The sequence below is a fragment of the Eptatretus burgeri genome, chromosome 3 (genome assembly GCF_056783735.1).
Source record: "Eptatretus burgeri isolate ZD-2024b chromosome 3, Ebu_testis_v1, whole genome shotgun sequence".
Taxonomy (NCBI): domain Eukaryota; kingdom Metazoa; phylum Chordata; class Myxini; order Myxiniformes; family Myxinidae; genus Eptatretus; species Eptatretus burgeri.
The window spans coordinates 140,859,397-140,874,396 of NC_140963.1; the positions used below are offsets into that span (position 1 = coordinate 140,859,397).

The 15,000-nt window shown below is 43.6% G+C and overlaps 1 long non-coding RNA gene across 9 annotated transcripts in view; it reads right to left on the minus strand.

Annotated features, from left to right (window-relative positions):
• LOC147031152 (uncharacterized) overlaps positions 1–15,000 on the minus strand; it is a 297,080-nt gene that overhangs the window by 123,456 nt on the left and 158,624 nt on the right. For 8 of the 9 annotated variants that reach the window (XR_015056687.1, XR_015056688.1, XR_015056690.1 and 5 more), the window contains exons 6-8: positions 1,902–2,038; positions 1,180–1,255; positions 114–239 (exon numbers count right to left, since the gene is read on the minus strand). This is a non-coding gene — a long non-coding RNA (uncharacterized LOC147031152). The remainder of the gene's footprint in view (positions 1–113; positions 240–1,179; positions 1,256–1,901; positions 2,039–15,000) is intronic. The other variant, XR_015056691.1, reaches the window with a different exon arrangement.

Below are 15,000 nucleotides of genomic sequence, written 5' to 3' on the forward strand. Positions count from 1 at the left end.
GGCGATAAGAAATGGGAAGATACGTCATGTTGGCCAAAAACGGTTAAAAACTGTCACCAACAGCTTAAAACAACTGGTTCAGTCAAAGACATAAGAAAATGAGGAAGACGTACCACAGCGAGATCACCAGAAAAGATTGAGCAGGTACGAGACATGTTCACAAGGAGCCCAAACGTAGTACACCAAAACTGCTTGATTGGTGCGGAATGACATCAACCCAACTCCCTGTACCGCACATCCTGCGCGATAGAATGAAAGGACAGAGATACTTAGAAAGCTTCAAAGTTTCTTCTTCCAAAAATCCATCAATGGATGGGACAACACAGGAGAGAATACATTTTTTCCAAGATGGTGCACCTCCGCACTTCTCAATTGAAGTTCGTAATTGATTGGATACCACTTTGCACACAGATGGATTGGGTGACGACGACGATGGATCGGACCGATAGAGTTGCCATCCAGGAGTCCTGATTTAACCCCGTGTGCGAGAATGTGCTAATGAAATAGTGTACGCCAACAAAACCCACTAATTTGGACGAATTAGAAAGTTCTATCCACAATGTTTTTGCCTATTTTCCAGAGGAGTTTCTACGGCATTCAGTGGAAAATGTTGTCGAACAATTGAAAAATTGTGCTGAGAACGCACGAGCTTACGGTAATATTAAACAAATTAAAATGTTAATAAATAGCGTTTCAGGCAAAAAATATTTTCGTGTTTTATTGATATTAACAACGCGGTATGTCTATATTTAAAATAGGGACTAAATTATGGATCACCATAACTGCAGTTATGAGAGCTGCAAAAGGTTTTAAAGTTGAAAGACATGCATCGACTATTCAAGTTCAGGTTCAGAAATAAAGATAATAAAGTGAATATGAATTTGTTCATGTTTTCTACTGTAAATGCTGAGCCCACCCCCTAGTTTGCCTTTACTTTCCCACTCCCTTTATTTTCTTTCCACCCCCACCCTCCCCCCTCAAGGTGGGCCACCATCTTATACTTGGCTCTCTTGCCTGAAAGCTCCCCAACATCACCCGATTGGCTTGCCAGTGCAGACTGTCGAAATGTTGCCTGAATGATTTGTTAAATCTTTGTCATGTGATGGTGAGGGTGGGTGTGATTGAGGAACTAGAGGCAATGACATCACCAATGTCCCGTGCACTGGGGAGATCATATACTTGTCTGTCCGAGAAGCCGTTCTGACTCAGCAGGCACTCCCTCTTGCTCAGAAAGAAAAGCTTCAGCAGCCAAAACCTGGCAATGAACAGAACAAAACAATTCTTTAGAAAGGAATGAAACAAAAGTGTACAAAACGAGGATCGGATTTACACAGATCAGTTAAAAAGAAACCTACATCAATATTAAGCAAAAATAAAAAAAAGAACAATGAAAATAAATAATAAATAAATAAAAGCGATGGAGTAAAGTGGAATCCGAAATTATTTTAAATGAAACGACTGAGCCATTGGTTGAAGGCGACAGTGGTGTACCGAATATGATTGGATAACAAGATGGTTAAACTAACATTCTCACTCAAATGTAACTTACAAACAAATTCTAAACACTGAGATGGCTGGAGAAACAATGGCAAAGGAAACCATTTTAAATAACGCAAATACATCACCTTTCAATGAATTAAAATGGGAAGAGGATGCAACCGTTCGAGTCAAAGATAGAATAATGACGAATGAAGGAAATAATAGACAACTATTATGGAGGATGAGGCTTATAGATTGAAGCAGCACTGAGAAGTGATGGCAATTACCTTTCCTGTTGCTTATTTGTCACTATGATGATGATGATGATGATGATGATGATGATGATGATGATGATGATGAGGTGTGCAAGGTGGGAGTTAGTTGAGCCTGGCTCAGCAGGATCTTCACTGTTCTCCACCAACCTGGGAGGTTCTGGGCCAGAGCTGGAGAGGCCTCTGTGAGGGGAGCCTGATGGATTCCGTTTGTTGGCGGCGATCAGCGATAAGGAATTAACCAGCATTGCATTGTGGAAGAAGGGGGCAGCTGGAGAGTTGGGCTGCTGTGGGTTGGCAGAACGGGCAGCGTATTAATGTCTACGCCCAGACAGCGGCAGAATCTGTCTGCCTGGCACAGAGACAAGGCGAGCTTAAATTAAATTGGCACAGCTGCCTCCTTGACTTGGCGAGTGTGCTGTAAAGACTTGCCAGAAAGCAGCCTCTTTCCCATCCCTCTATACCTCCCTCCCTCCCTTCATGTACACCCCCCTGCAATCAGTCTTTCAACCATTCCACTTCATTCCCCCCCCCCCCAAGTCCTTTTACTGTGCCACTCACTCCCTTCTCTGACTTCGTTGCCATTCGGCTCTTATTTATTTCTTTACACCTCTCCCTGACTGATGTATATTCTACCCCACAAATACACCCACTCATCACCTAAAACGCCCCTTGACCCCAAATCCTACGTCTCGCAGTCATCGTCGTTTGCCTCGCCAACACCCTCCCTTTCCGCCATCGGTTGCCTGGATTCGAGTTGGCTAGGTGCCACCTTCCACCAGCCGGGAAGGAAAGCACGAACGGTGAGACAGAGACAGAGCCAGGGCTTGTGATAAAGAAAAATGGCGAACAGAAGCCGGAGAATCTCATGGAAAGCAAGTTTCATGCACCTGTTCAGTGAAAACAGACGAGCAAAATTCACCTGGTCCATCTTTCATCGTTTTACTCTGTTCATATTTTATATACAGGTGGACGTTCATTTTTCATCCTCGTTCGTGCCTTCTTTTTATTAGTATTATTATTATTATTATTATTATTATTATTATTATTATTATTATTTATTTATCATCATCTCTTCGGTCAAATCAATAGCAATTAATATTTCCAGCATTATTGAAAATTGCTTTCTGTTATTGAGCAAATTGCGTGCTGGTCCTGGATTCAGATGGTATTTGCAGATTATATATTTGTTATACATTTATTTATGTCCATGACACAACATATATATATATATATATATATATATATATATATATATATATATATATATATATATATATATATATATATATATATATGTAATCTCTCTCTCTAATGCTCTTTGCACTAACACTACTCACATTCTTTCCGTCTGTAGAGAAACCTCTCTTGACTGCTGATTCATTCTCTAGTCGAGGCTCCTCCCGTATGATTCATTCATCCATACGAGCGATTCATTCACTCAAAGGCACTAATGAGACCATTCCTTTTCTTTCCTTGACTTTCATTATTGTCCTTCTCTTCTGATCATCAAAAGTCAAAAGTCAAAAGCCTCCATTTATAAGGTGAAAACATGACAAAAAAAGTTAAAACGAGTCAGGTAATCACAGTCCTGAGCACAAGAAGGTATGACAGCAACAAGAGGGTTACACAACATGGGCTGATATTTTAAATTACCGAAAACACTAAACAACGTCAATGATAAGAGAGTAAATCAAGGAATAATTTAAACAACGAAATTTAAAGGAAAGAGAGCTATCCAAAGACTATTCATTCAGAGGTTGGAACTTGGACGAGGACGTCAACAGGGAATGGACACATCAACACAATACATGGGATTCCAACATAATGACCCATGTGCTCAGATGCAAACGTCAAACAGGCCGATTCAAGGACACACATAAAACACATTGCGGTGGAATTGAACATCTCACGATGTACTGTCATTCCGATGCTTCAACAAACAGGTTGTTGCATCTGCACGTCGTACTTTCATCAAGGGTGATAAAAAGCTGGCTGCCCCATCTGCTAGAACCTGTTTATGTAAAACAAGGATCGCATTGATGCATTATAGCCTGCCATTGGCTGAACGGTCAAGGTGGCTGGCTTAAGATCTTCGGGTCTTGAGTTTGAAACCCCTGTCATTCCGTTTGAAATGACGCCAGGTGGGTTGACTCAGCCTGTCATCATTCTGAGGTTGGCAAAATGAGTATACCAGCTTATTGGAAACAGGGGGCACTGCATCAGCAATGATACGACCAGCAGCAACAGGCTGCATACGAAATGATGAATGGTGTGGTATGAAAGGAGTTGGCCATTTTGCGCTGCTACCCTGGCCAATCGAAATTCCTGTCCTTGCCTGGAAATTGGGGCAAAAGCAATAACCTGTTGGTGGGGGGTGTTATAGTTATAACAGTGTTATAGCCACTGCACTGTAATGATCGACACAAGCGGCATGGAGCGCACACAAATGACAGAAGAGACAAATTATAAGAAAGCAGCACACCTGTGCCTGCACCAGTGTTTTTGGACTTCATTAACAAAAGAAAAATGGTTGAAAAGATCCAGGAGAAAAAAAAAAAGAAACAGGCCAGCAAGAGAAAGACTTCTCAGCAAAGACAACAATTCCGAAGGACAGAAACAGAGAGACATGTATATAGACAAGAGCTTATATATTACATGAATATGAAATGTTTAGGCCAACATCGAAGAAAATTATGATTATTCAATGAACATTGTATGATTCAATTATGATTATATTAAAAGTTTAGAAACAAATCCAATGAACGTTATTGGGAGTTTTAATCTGTTCGATTCAATGAGAACAATGCTGTTCCACATCCAGGATAAGCAGCTGGATTCCAAGCCAGCCAGGCCTTTTCTTCCAGAAATAAAGATATGTAATTATTTTATGATGTAACAGAAAGTGAGTATGAGCTCAGGACTTTGTGGGTGGAGTGGAACAACCCCTGCGGAAATAGGTCACGTGATCAATCATATCTCTGAAATGCAATTGGTTTGCAGGTATACCTACTTGTATTCACTTAGCCACTGGTTTGCTTGGCACTGAATTTTTAGTGCACAAGAAAATCTTCCTCTGGACCACTCAATATTTTAAATTTGGGACAAATCGAAAATCTTGTGATGAGGTGGAAGATGTGCATTTCAAAACACATAATTACATTTGAATTGACTTGAATATGTATGGGAAGACCAAGGATAGCTCAGATGGTAGTGTATTCCCTTGGATGGGACAATCGAGAATAGCTCAGATGGTAGTGTACTCCCTTGGATGGGACAACCGAGAATAGCTCAGCTGGTAGTGTACTCCCTTGGATGGGAAAACCGAGCATAGTTCAGCTGGTAGTGTACTCCCTTGGATGGGAAAACCGAGCATAGTTCAGCTGGTAGTGTACTCCCTTGGATGGGAAAACCGAGCATAGCTCAGCTGGTAGTGTACTCCCTTGGATGGGAAAACCGAGCATAGTTCAGCTGGTAGTGTACTCCCTTCGATGGGAAAACCGAGTATAGTTCAGCTGGTAGTGTACTCCCTTGGATGGGAAAACCGAGCATAGTTCAGCTGGTAGTGTACTCCTTTGGATGGGAAAACTAAGCAAAGCTCAGCTGGTAGTGTACTCATTTGGATGGGGAAACCGTGGATATCTCAGCTGGTGGTGTACTCCCTTGGATGGGGAAACCGTGGATATCTCAGCTGGTGGTGTACTACTTTGGATGGGAAAACTGAGCATAGCTCAGCTGGTAGTGTACTCCCGAGGATGGAAAAACCGAGGATAGCTCAGCTGGTGGTGTACTCTCTTGGATGGGAAAACTGAAGATAGCTCAAATGGTAGTGTACTCCTTTGGTTGAGAAGACCCAGGATAGCTCAACTGGCCATGTGCTCCCTTCAATGGGAAGACCCAGGATGGCTCAGTTGGTAATGTACTCCTTTGAATGGGAAAACCGTGGATATCACAGCTGGTGGTGTACTCCTTTGGATGGGAAAACCATGGATATCTCAGTTGGTAGTGTACTCCCTTGGATGGGAAAACCGTGGATATCTCAGCTGGTGGTGTACTCCTTTGGATGGGAAAACCATGGATATCTCAGTTGGTAGTGTACTCCCTTGGATGGGAAAACCGTGGATATCTCAGCTGGTGGTGTACTCCCTTGGATGGGAAAACTGAGGATAACTCAGCTGGTAGTGTACTCCCTTGAATGGGAAAACCATGGATAGCTCAGCTGGTGGTGTACTCCCTTGAATGGGAAAACCAAGGATAGCTCAGTTGGTAGTGTACTCCCTTGGATGGGAAAACTGAGCATAGCTCAGCTGATAGTGTACTCCAGAGGATGGAAAAACCGAGGATAGCTCAGCTGGTGGTGTATTCGCTTGTATGTGAAAAAAATGTGGATAGCTCAGCTGGTAGTGTACTCCCGAGGATGAGAAAACCGAGGATAGCTCAGCTGATAGTGGTACTCCCTTGGATGGGAAAACTGAGGATAGCTCAAATGGTGGTGTACTCCTTTGGATGAGAAGACCCAGGATAGCTCAACTGGTCATATGCTCCCTTCATTGGGAAGACCCAGAATGGCTCAGCTGGTAGTGTACTCCCTTGGATGGGAAAAATGTGGATAGATCAGCTGGTGGTGTACTCCCAAGAATGGGAAAACCATGGATAGATCAGCTGGTAGCGTACTCCCTTGGATGGGAAAACTGAGGATAGCTCAGCTGGTGGTGTTTTTTATTTTTATTTTTGTATACCTTGTCGAGGCTCGTTTGAGAGCTAACACACAATGCACATGATGGGGCACATGAGACAAGAGAGGAGGGAGTGGGAAGGACAAAACAGTGGGGAACAGAGACATTAGGAGATCTGTGGAAGGTAGAGGGATGGGACGGGGAACACGGGGAATAGAAGATGGACATTACAGGGACTTTCAGGAAGGAAAGCAGGGAATTTGAAGGCCTGGAGGGAAGAATGGGAATGAATAAAGTGAGGGAGTTTATTCCAAAGGTGGGAAAAAAGAGTAATGAAAGAGTGAAGGTGAGCAGTGATTCGTGATTTTGGTAGTTTTACCAGAAGGGGGTTGTTGACGGACCTTGAGCGCCCTGCGGAAATGTGGTGGGGACAAATCGCAGAGAGAGCTGGGAGGGCGAGGCTGGAGAGGAGACGGTAGAAGACAGAAAGACCACCGACCAACCTGCGGTGAATGAGTGAGAGGCCCAATGACTCACCCTCATTGCGGGAGATGCCAATGACCTGAAATGCGTTGGTTTCTACAAATTGAAGCCGAGAAAGGTGGGAGGCAGGAGCACCAGCCCAGAGGGGAGAGCAGTACTCCATCAGGCTGCAGACAAAAAGCTTTGTAAGTGGTCAGGAGCTCAGGTGGGCTGAGGAAGGACTTTGCACGACAGGGGATTCCCAGTCGACGACTGGCTTTGAAGGCGAGGTTTGAAATGTGACTTTCCCAGGAAAGGTCATGGCAGATAGTGAGACTCAAAAGCTTGAAAGAAAGGACTTCTTCCAGAGGATTGTTGAGTAAGAAAGTGGATGGGGGGTTTTCTAAACGGTCCTTTCGAAGAGACATAGTAAGAGTGTGAGATTTGTCCGGATTGAAAGACATGTTCCACGTGTTGGACCAGTTTGTGATTTTATCCAGATCTGCAGTGAGCGAAGAAGCTGCTGCTTGCCGGGCTGAGGGATGACCGATGGTACGGCAGAGGGTGGAGTCATCAGCAAACAGATATAGAGGATTTTCCAGAGAGTCGGAGAGATCATTGATGAAAACCAGAAAAAGAACAGGGCCCAGAACGCTACCTTGAGGAACTCCAGCCTGGACAGGAAGAGGGGATGAAAGAACTCCATTTAGGGCCACACGGTGACTATGATAGGAGAGGAAGTCTTCGAGCCATGAGTAGAGATGGCCTTGGATACCATAGGAAGAGAGTTTGGTGAGCAGGGCAGGGTGCCAGACTGTGTCAAAAGCACGTGATATGTCCAGAGATACGGCTCGGATTTCCTGTCTGGCTTTGAGGACTTCCATCCATTGTTGGGAGAGCAGAAGCAGCATTTCCAGGGAAGAGTGACCTGGTCTGAAACCAAATTGATGATCGGAAATCAAGCCATTGGAGAAGAGGAAGGATTTGATGTCTGAAGCAATGATGGATTCCATCACCTTGCTGATGATTGGGAGAAGGCTGATTGGTCTGTAGTTGCAGGGATCTGTTTTTGCACCTTTTTTGTGCAGTACAGTAATGTTTGCTGATTTCCAAGCAGATGGCAGATAACGTTGAGCAAATGAGAGGGCGAATAGAACAGAGAGAGGGTGAGAAAGAGCAGAAGAGCAGGTTTTGCGGACATGTGGGCTGATGCCGTCTGGACCGGTTGCAGAATCTAAGTCGAGGTTTGACAGCAAGCTCTCCACCTTGTCAGGAGAAAAGGACACAAAGTCCAGGGACAGAGGGGTACGATTGGGTAAGGTGGGTAGAGAAAGTGATGAGTTTTGGACACAAGATTTAGCTGCAAACACTGAGTTTAGGCATTCAGCTTTTTCAAGTGCGGTATCAGCAGCGCGGCCTTTTGAGATAAGGGAGAGGATGGAGGGGGAACATACACCAGAAACAGATTTGATTAGATGCCACCAGGATTTTGAGGAGGGAGAGAGGTTTGAGAGTTCAGAGTTGAGATGAGAAAGATGTTGTTTTCTGGCTCTCCTGAGGGTAGATACACACTTGTTCCGAGCTTTATGGAAGGAACTGAGATTGCCCTCAGTTGCGTTTGCTTTCCATGAGGCAAAGGCAAGTTGTTTCAGGACAACTGCTTCACCAGAAGCTTCAGTGAACCAAGGGCAGGAGGAAGGGTAGGACAACTGAAGACAAGAGGGGATAAATCTGTGCATGAGGGAGAGCAAGTTTCTTTGAAAGAATTCCCAGGATGAGTTGATGTTGGAGAAAGTAGCGATAGGAGAACAGTCTAAAAGTTTGAGGGCTGCTCGGAGACCCTGCCAGTCGGCTTGAGTGAAATGCCAGACTCGACGGCGGTGAGGTGGTTCTCTGATAACAGACAGAGAGATGTCCACTTTAATAAGGACGTGGTCAGAAGAACCGATTGGAGCGAGGGAAGAGCAGCAGATATTGTCAGGGAAGTTTGTCAAAATCAGATCCAGAAGAGATAGAGTACCATTGGTTGAGATTCGGGTAGGGAAGTTGACCGATTGAGTCAGTCCCAATTAGTCGCAGAAAGCTTTTGCTGAGGTGCCATGACAGGTGAGAGAGGTACCCACACCCAGCCAACTGGCATGAAGAAAATTGAAGTCACCACATTTGAGGAAGAGAGAGTTTGCATGACAAGATAGAAGTTGGTCCATGTTTTCAGATAGTGAGGTGTAGATGGAGTCATCACTGTTAGGTGGACGGTACAGTACACATATAAACATGAGGTTGGAGTGGAGGGGAAGCCGTAGCCAGAGGTATTCCTGGGGGTGTGGGGGAGTGAGAGCAGTGCATGGAGAGTGAGGAATAGAGTGTTTGATGAAGAGAGCAACTCCTCCACCAAGATGAGGCTCAGGTCTGTCATACCGGAGGAGGGAGTAACCGGGGAGAGATACTTGGGAGTCAGACACGTCTTGGGGGAGGAAAGTTTCTGTTCGGCAGATTATGTCTGGTTTGTCAGTGGCAACCTGTATGGAAAGATCTGAAAGGTTTGAGCGAAGGCCCCGGATATTTGAGGTCCACACTGTTAATGAAGAGGGAGGGGAGGAGGCTTTGGGTGCAAGGGGTTGGGGGGGAGGGGGAGGATAGGACAAGGGATGAGGGGGGTAGGTAAGGAGGGTTGTTGAAAGAGTGTGGGGGATTGCAGAATAGCTCGTGGAGGGGGCCGGATGAGGAGGAGAAAAGGCTCTGTCGTACTGTGGGAGATGGGGGACAAGAGAGGGGGAAGAAGACGGTTGAGGATTTGAGGAGGTGGAGTGAAGAGAAGGAGGTGAGAGGACAGTGGAAGGAGGAAGCTTTGTGGATGAGAGGGGGGGCAACTTTGAGAAGGATGAGTGAGGAGGATGAATGGAGGGAGGAAGGTGAGGGGGAGTTTTTGAGAGAGGTGAGAGGGAGGCTTGGAGGTAGAAGAGTGGGATGGTTGCTTTGAGAGTGAGGGGTGAGTGGGGTGAGGTGGCACTGAAGTTGGAAAAAAAAGAATGGTTGATGGAAAGCGAACATTCATAGCAAAGTGGGTTTTTAAAAAAAAGTTTTCGATCAGAGATGCGATTTAACACAGTTCTTGATGGATGCAATAAAGGTGAATTAAGAGAATGGAGAGAAGAAACGCTGTAACAGTTGGATTTTTTAGGCAAGGAATAAAGGAGAGGTCGAATTGAGAGTAGTCTGTTTAAATAGTAGAGTAGTGCATTCTGATACAATAAAGAGTACCACACGTGTGAAAGAGGAAGATGAAGCATGATAAGAGATCGTTTTTATTATTATTATTATTAATGTTTGAGAGAGTTTTCAACAGATTAGGTCATGGAAGTTGTTGTAGAAAAAATAGAGGAAGAAGAAGGAGTAGAAGAGGGAGAAGAAGAAGAATCGAGAGTCGTGAGTGAGGAAGGAGAAAGATCACGTTTTTTTTTTTTTTTTGATTTAAGATAAGAAACAGAGTGATTAGTGGGAGGGATGGGGGACGTAAATAAAGTGGGGAAGATAGAAATTGAAGACAATGGGGAGAAAAAACAAAACACGATCGTACCATTCGGCCTCAAGCCTCAAGGGTAGGCCTCAAGCGTCCGGAATGACAGTCGACAAAATCTCACAAAATAGCACGTTTTTGAAACAAAACCGAACTAGGAACACACAGTAACATGTAAGTGAGAGAATAAACAGTTAAAACGGGACAGATAACGACCGGAAACTTAACTTTGAGATCGTCAGCAGAGAGTCCTGAAGGACACCTGCTGACTCTCCAAACGCAGAACCGGAAGTGTGTACTCCCGAGGATGGAAAAACCGAGGATAGCTCAGCTGGTGGTGTATTCCCTTGGATGGGAAAAAATGTGGATAGCTCAGCTGATAGTGTACTCCCTTGGATGGGAAAACTGAGGATTGCTCAAATGGTGGTGTACTCCCTTGGATGAGAAGACCCAGAATAGCTCAACTGGTCATGTGCTTCCTTCATTGGGAAGACCCAGAATGGCTCAGCTGGTGGTGTACTCCCTTGGATGGGAAAAATGTGGATAGCTCAGCTGTTAGTGTACTCCCATGGATGGGAAAACTGAGGATAGCTCAGCTGGTAGTGTACTCCTTTGGATGAGAAGACCCAGAATAGTTCAACTGGTCATGCACTCCCTTCATTGGGAAGACCCAGGATAGCTTGTGGGTCGAGTGCTCCCTTGAATGAGAAGACCAAGGATATATCACAGTTGCATATGAGGTCGCTGAACTCAACCACCATTTAATTTTGAGGTAAACATAGGCTAACAGGTCAAAATAGGCCAAAAGGAGAATTTGGGCCAAATTTTCTAAAATCCTCAATTTTCATCGGATTGACTTCAAATTTGAAGAGCATTTTCATGCCAGGTCACTGAATTCAAACAACTATTCATTTTAAGGTCTAAAGGTCAACACAGGCCAAATTTCTGAAATTGATAGATAAGGCCAAAAACTGAATATATCACGATATCTCGAAAAGTTATGGACGAGTTATGACAAAACAAGGTGGATCATTTGAACAAGTGACAAGAACAACGGATTGGATTTTGGTTCAGATCCAGCCCATCAGTGGGATACAAAACGTGAACAGTTCCACCTGGCAGAGGTATGCGCTCTACCGAGTGCCATTCTACTTTGTGCTGTTTTGCCAAGTTGTTACTCGGTAAGTGATTTTTCATTCATTTGTTTGTTTATTTGTTTGTTCACACAGATCTTTAGTGTTCTTCTCTGCAGCCGCTTCTCAGATTAAGACAAAATTTTCACCATTGGTGTGATTACTCATGTAGAATGTTATATTGATAATGATGACGTTATATGTCACGTGGTGTGGCAGTCATGTTGGAAAAACGGAAAAAAAAAAAAACTTTGGACCTCTGCATCTCTGAAACTGCACCAAAGAAAAAAAATGAAACTTGGCACACGGCAAGTCCTCATGGGGAGTGAGTGTGATTTTAAAAAATAACATCACAGGTGCCTTCGCTATGTCATCATAATTGTATATGTGGAACGCTTTAATTGCATATGTACTTTAAAACCTATTAAAAAAATCTTCTTCTCCAGAACAGGTAGACATATCGAGGTGAAACTTCACACAAATGTTCCCAACCTGATTGGAAGTATGGTCTGGCAGCCAGAATTATTTGATTTTTTTTTTGATCTGGGTATTTTTTGATTTTTTTTTTCTTTTGGATAAAGGCCCGGTCACACCTTGACGTTTTAGCCAGCGATGGCAACGTATTAAAATGTATGTAAAACGCTGGCTTACGTTGAACTTTTGATGTTTTTTTTTTTTAAGATTCGGACGTATTCATAGCGACTTGGTCTTATGTATAACGCATTGGTAAAGGACACAGAACGTTTCGTTGTGTTATAGATACCTTATACCAATGAATGCTGAACCTGTTGTCGGCCGACACAACCGATGCACAACGATAGTCTAACTTAGGCATAGTGCGTTGCACGCATCACCGACGATGTCGTGACGTAGCCTATTAAAAGGCTGACGCACAACGATTTGAATCATAACTGCCGTAGAAATGGAAGTGTCAACATCGCGGTCACACCTTGGCGATCTTACCAGCGTATGCCGACCTAAGAAAAATGTGTCTAAAACGTTGGGGCACGTCAAATACGGTATGAGTAAGTTTGGTATACTTGAGTAGAACGCTAAAGTACGCTATCATACGTCGTAGTAAGTAGAGTACGTCAAGAAATTTTAAACATGTTCAAAATTTTTGGACGTACTCGGCATATGACACACGTTCCGCATGCGATGGGGATAAGTTTTACACACGATATGTGGACGCTTACACACGTCCACAAAGGCTACTTACAAGCTACTCATAAGTCGAAACACGTCGCGGTAATGTCTTTTTTACGCGAAACTTATTTCTAACTTATGTTTGACGTGCTTTGAACCAATTCTTTACGTAGTCCCAACACATATCGACGTATGTAGACGTATTCCAATGACGTCTTCCGGTCGACAACAAAAATAAATGAACGTGTTTCTAGCTTACAACTGCCATATAAAGACGTGTTCCCAGCGGTTTTGGGAATTGGTATATAAAAATGCTGCTCATAAAAGGGGAACCCAACAGTGTTTTCGAGTCCTTTTTGAGTCGATGTCCATGTCAGCAGTAACAGTAACAGTAACAGTATCAGTATCAGTATTAGTATTAGTATTAGTAGTAGTTTGTTCATGTTGGCAGTAGTAGGTGAGTGTGAGGGGGAGGGTGTGGGTTATGATGGATCCTCATTGCGTCCGCGTGTCCACGGGTAGGAGACATCTTTTCACCATTGTTCGAAGTTCTTCGCGGCTAATTTTTTATGGGGCTTTTTCAACAATGAGCTACAGCTTGTTTTTACGATTTAGGTCTATTCATAACGGGTTGGACAAATGCACAATGAACTAATAATGTGCATAGAGCGCTTTGATTACTTATAGATACGATATACCAACGAATAATTATCGTGAAGCCGGCGTTCACAAACTATGCCCAACGATAGCCTAACTTATCCATATCGTGCGGCAGTTTATCTTTGCCGGTGACGTAGGGTTTGCTATTCATCGGCTGCCACTCAACGATTTAAATGGCTGCATCTCCACTATTGAAAGTAGACGCTTGTGCTCAACAATTGGATTTTTTTTTACACTCAACGACTTTTAAACGGTACCACTCAGCTATTTTCATTGTTCACAATGAACGATTTAAATTGCTGTCACTCGCCTTTGTTTTTTGGCGCTGGGGTTTGGAAATTTGAAACGTTTCTTCTGAACGTGTTAAAACGCTCAAACTCGACTATTTTAAATAGACGCTGCCGATGGACAATTGGAATCATAGCCAAGCTAGACATCGAAGTGTGAACATCCTCGTCATGCCGAAGAAAAGTTTGAAGAATGCTGCAAATAAGTGTCCTGGCCGTGGCCGTGGACGCTGATGCAAGGACGATCCGTTATACCGACGTCTTTCAGCCTATGAGTAACTTAAAAGTAACGTCTGTCGATGTGTGGCAACAATCGCGTAACGTGCCAACAACACGTTAATCATAGGTTAGAAATAAGTTTCGGGTACGCTAAACATTACCTCGGCGTGTCTCAACTTATGATTAACTTACAAGTAGCATGTGTTGACGTCTGTCAACGATCGCAGACCGTGCATACAACTTGTGGCCAGCGTAGCGGAACGTGTGAGTCATACGCCGGCATACGTCATGAAATTTCAAGCATGAAAAAATTTGAGGACAACCAAAAAGTACAACGTTTAAAGCCAACGTACAACGACGTATGGCAGTGTTTTTCAGCGTGCTCTCAATGTTATCAAAACTTACCCATAACGTATTCAAAGTGTGCCAGCGTTTTAGAAAAAAAATTCAAAAATCGGCATACGTTGGCTAAAACGTCAAGGTGTGACCGGGCCTTAAGGCTCACTTGGCTGTGCCTGGATGGGTTTGAGGGCAGAGAAGTAGCAACTGAAATGTCAATCCGATCCAGGTTCCTCCTGATGACATCATATTTTCTTTTTCCTTGTTCGGGTTCCTTCTGATTACTCCAACGCAGGACTGTACCTATTTGGTCTTCCATTTGATTTGAATTGAATTCATTTTAATCCCATTCTAAATTCAATTGAATAATAATAATGATAAAAAAAACGTTATGGGTCAGGGTCAGGCGTACGATCAAAGCGGGGTTGCATCAAAGTGGGACGTCTTGGTACCCGGTCATCACTGCCAGCAGTTATAAAATGGCAGTTCCAATTATTTTTTATTTTTATATTCATTTTTTGGATTAAAATTATTACACGTTGACACAAATGGTGAAGTTAAGGTGTAGTTAAGGCATAGTTTACAACACCAAAGGTATCGCAAACGGTGCCAGTAATTTCCAGCAATGTAACAAGTTAACTATAAATGGAGTGCAAGACCTTGTTGTGCATTCTATGAACGTCCTGCCTTTAAAGCGCCATCTGACAGTTTAGAGTCGGGTTTGGAATCGAACCCAGACTATGTAACCTCGTTATAAGTTAGCCCCAACCCCATGACTCCATCCACTGACCCCACCACCTCAGCTACTAT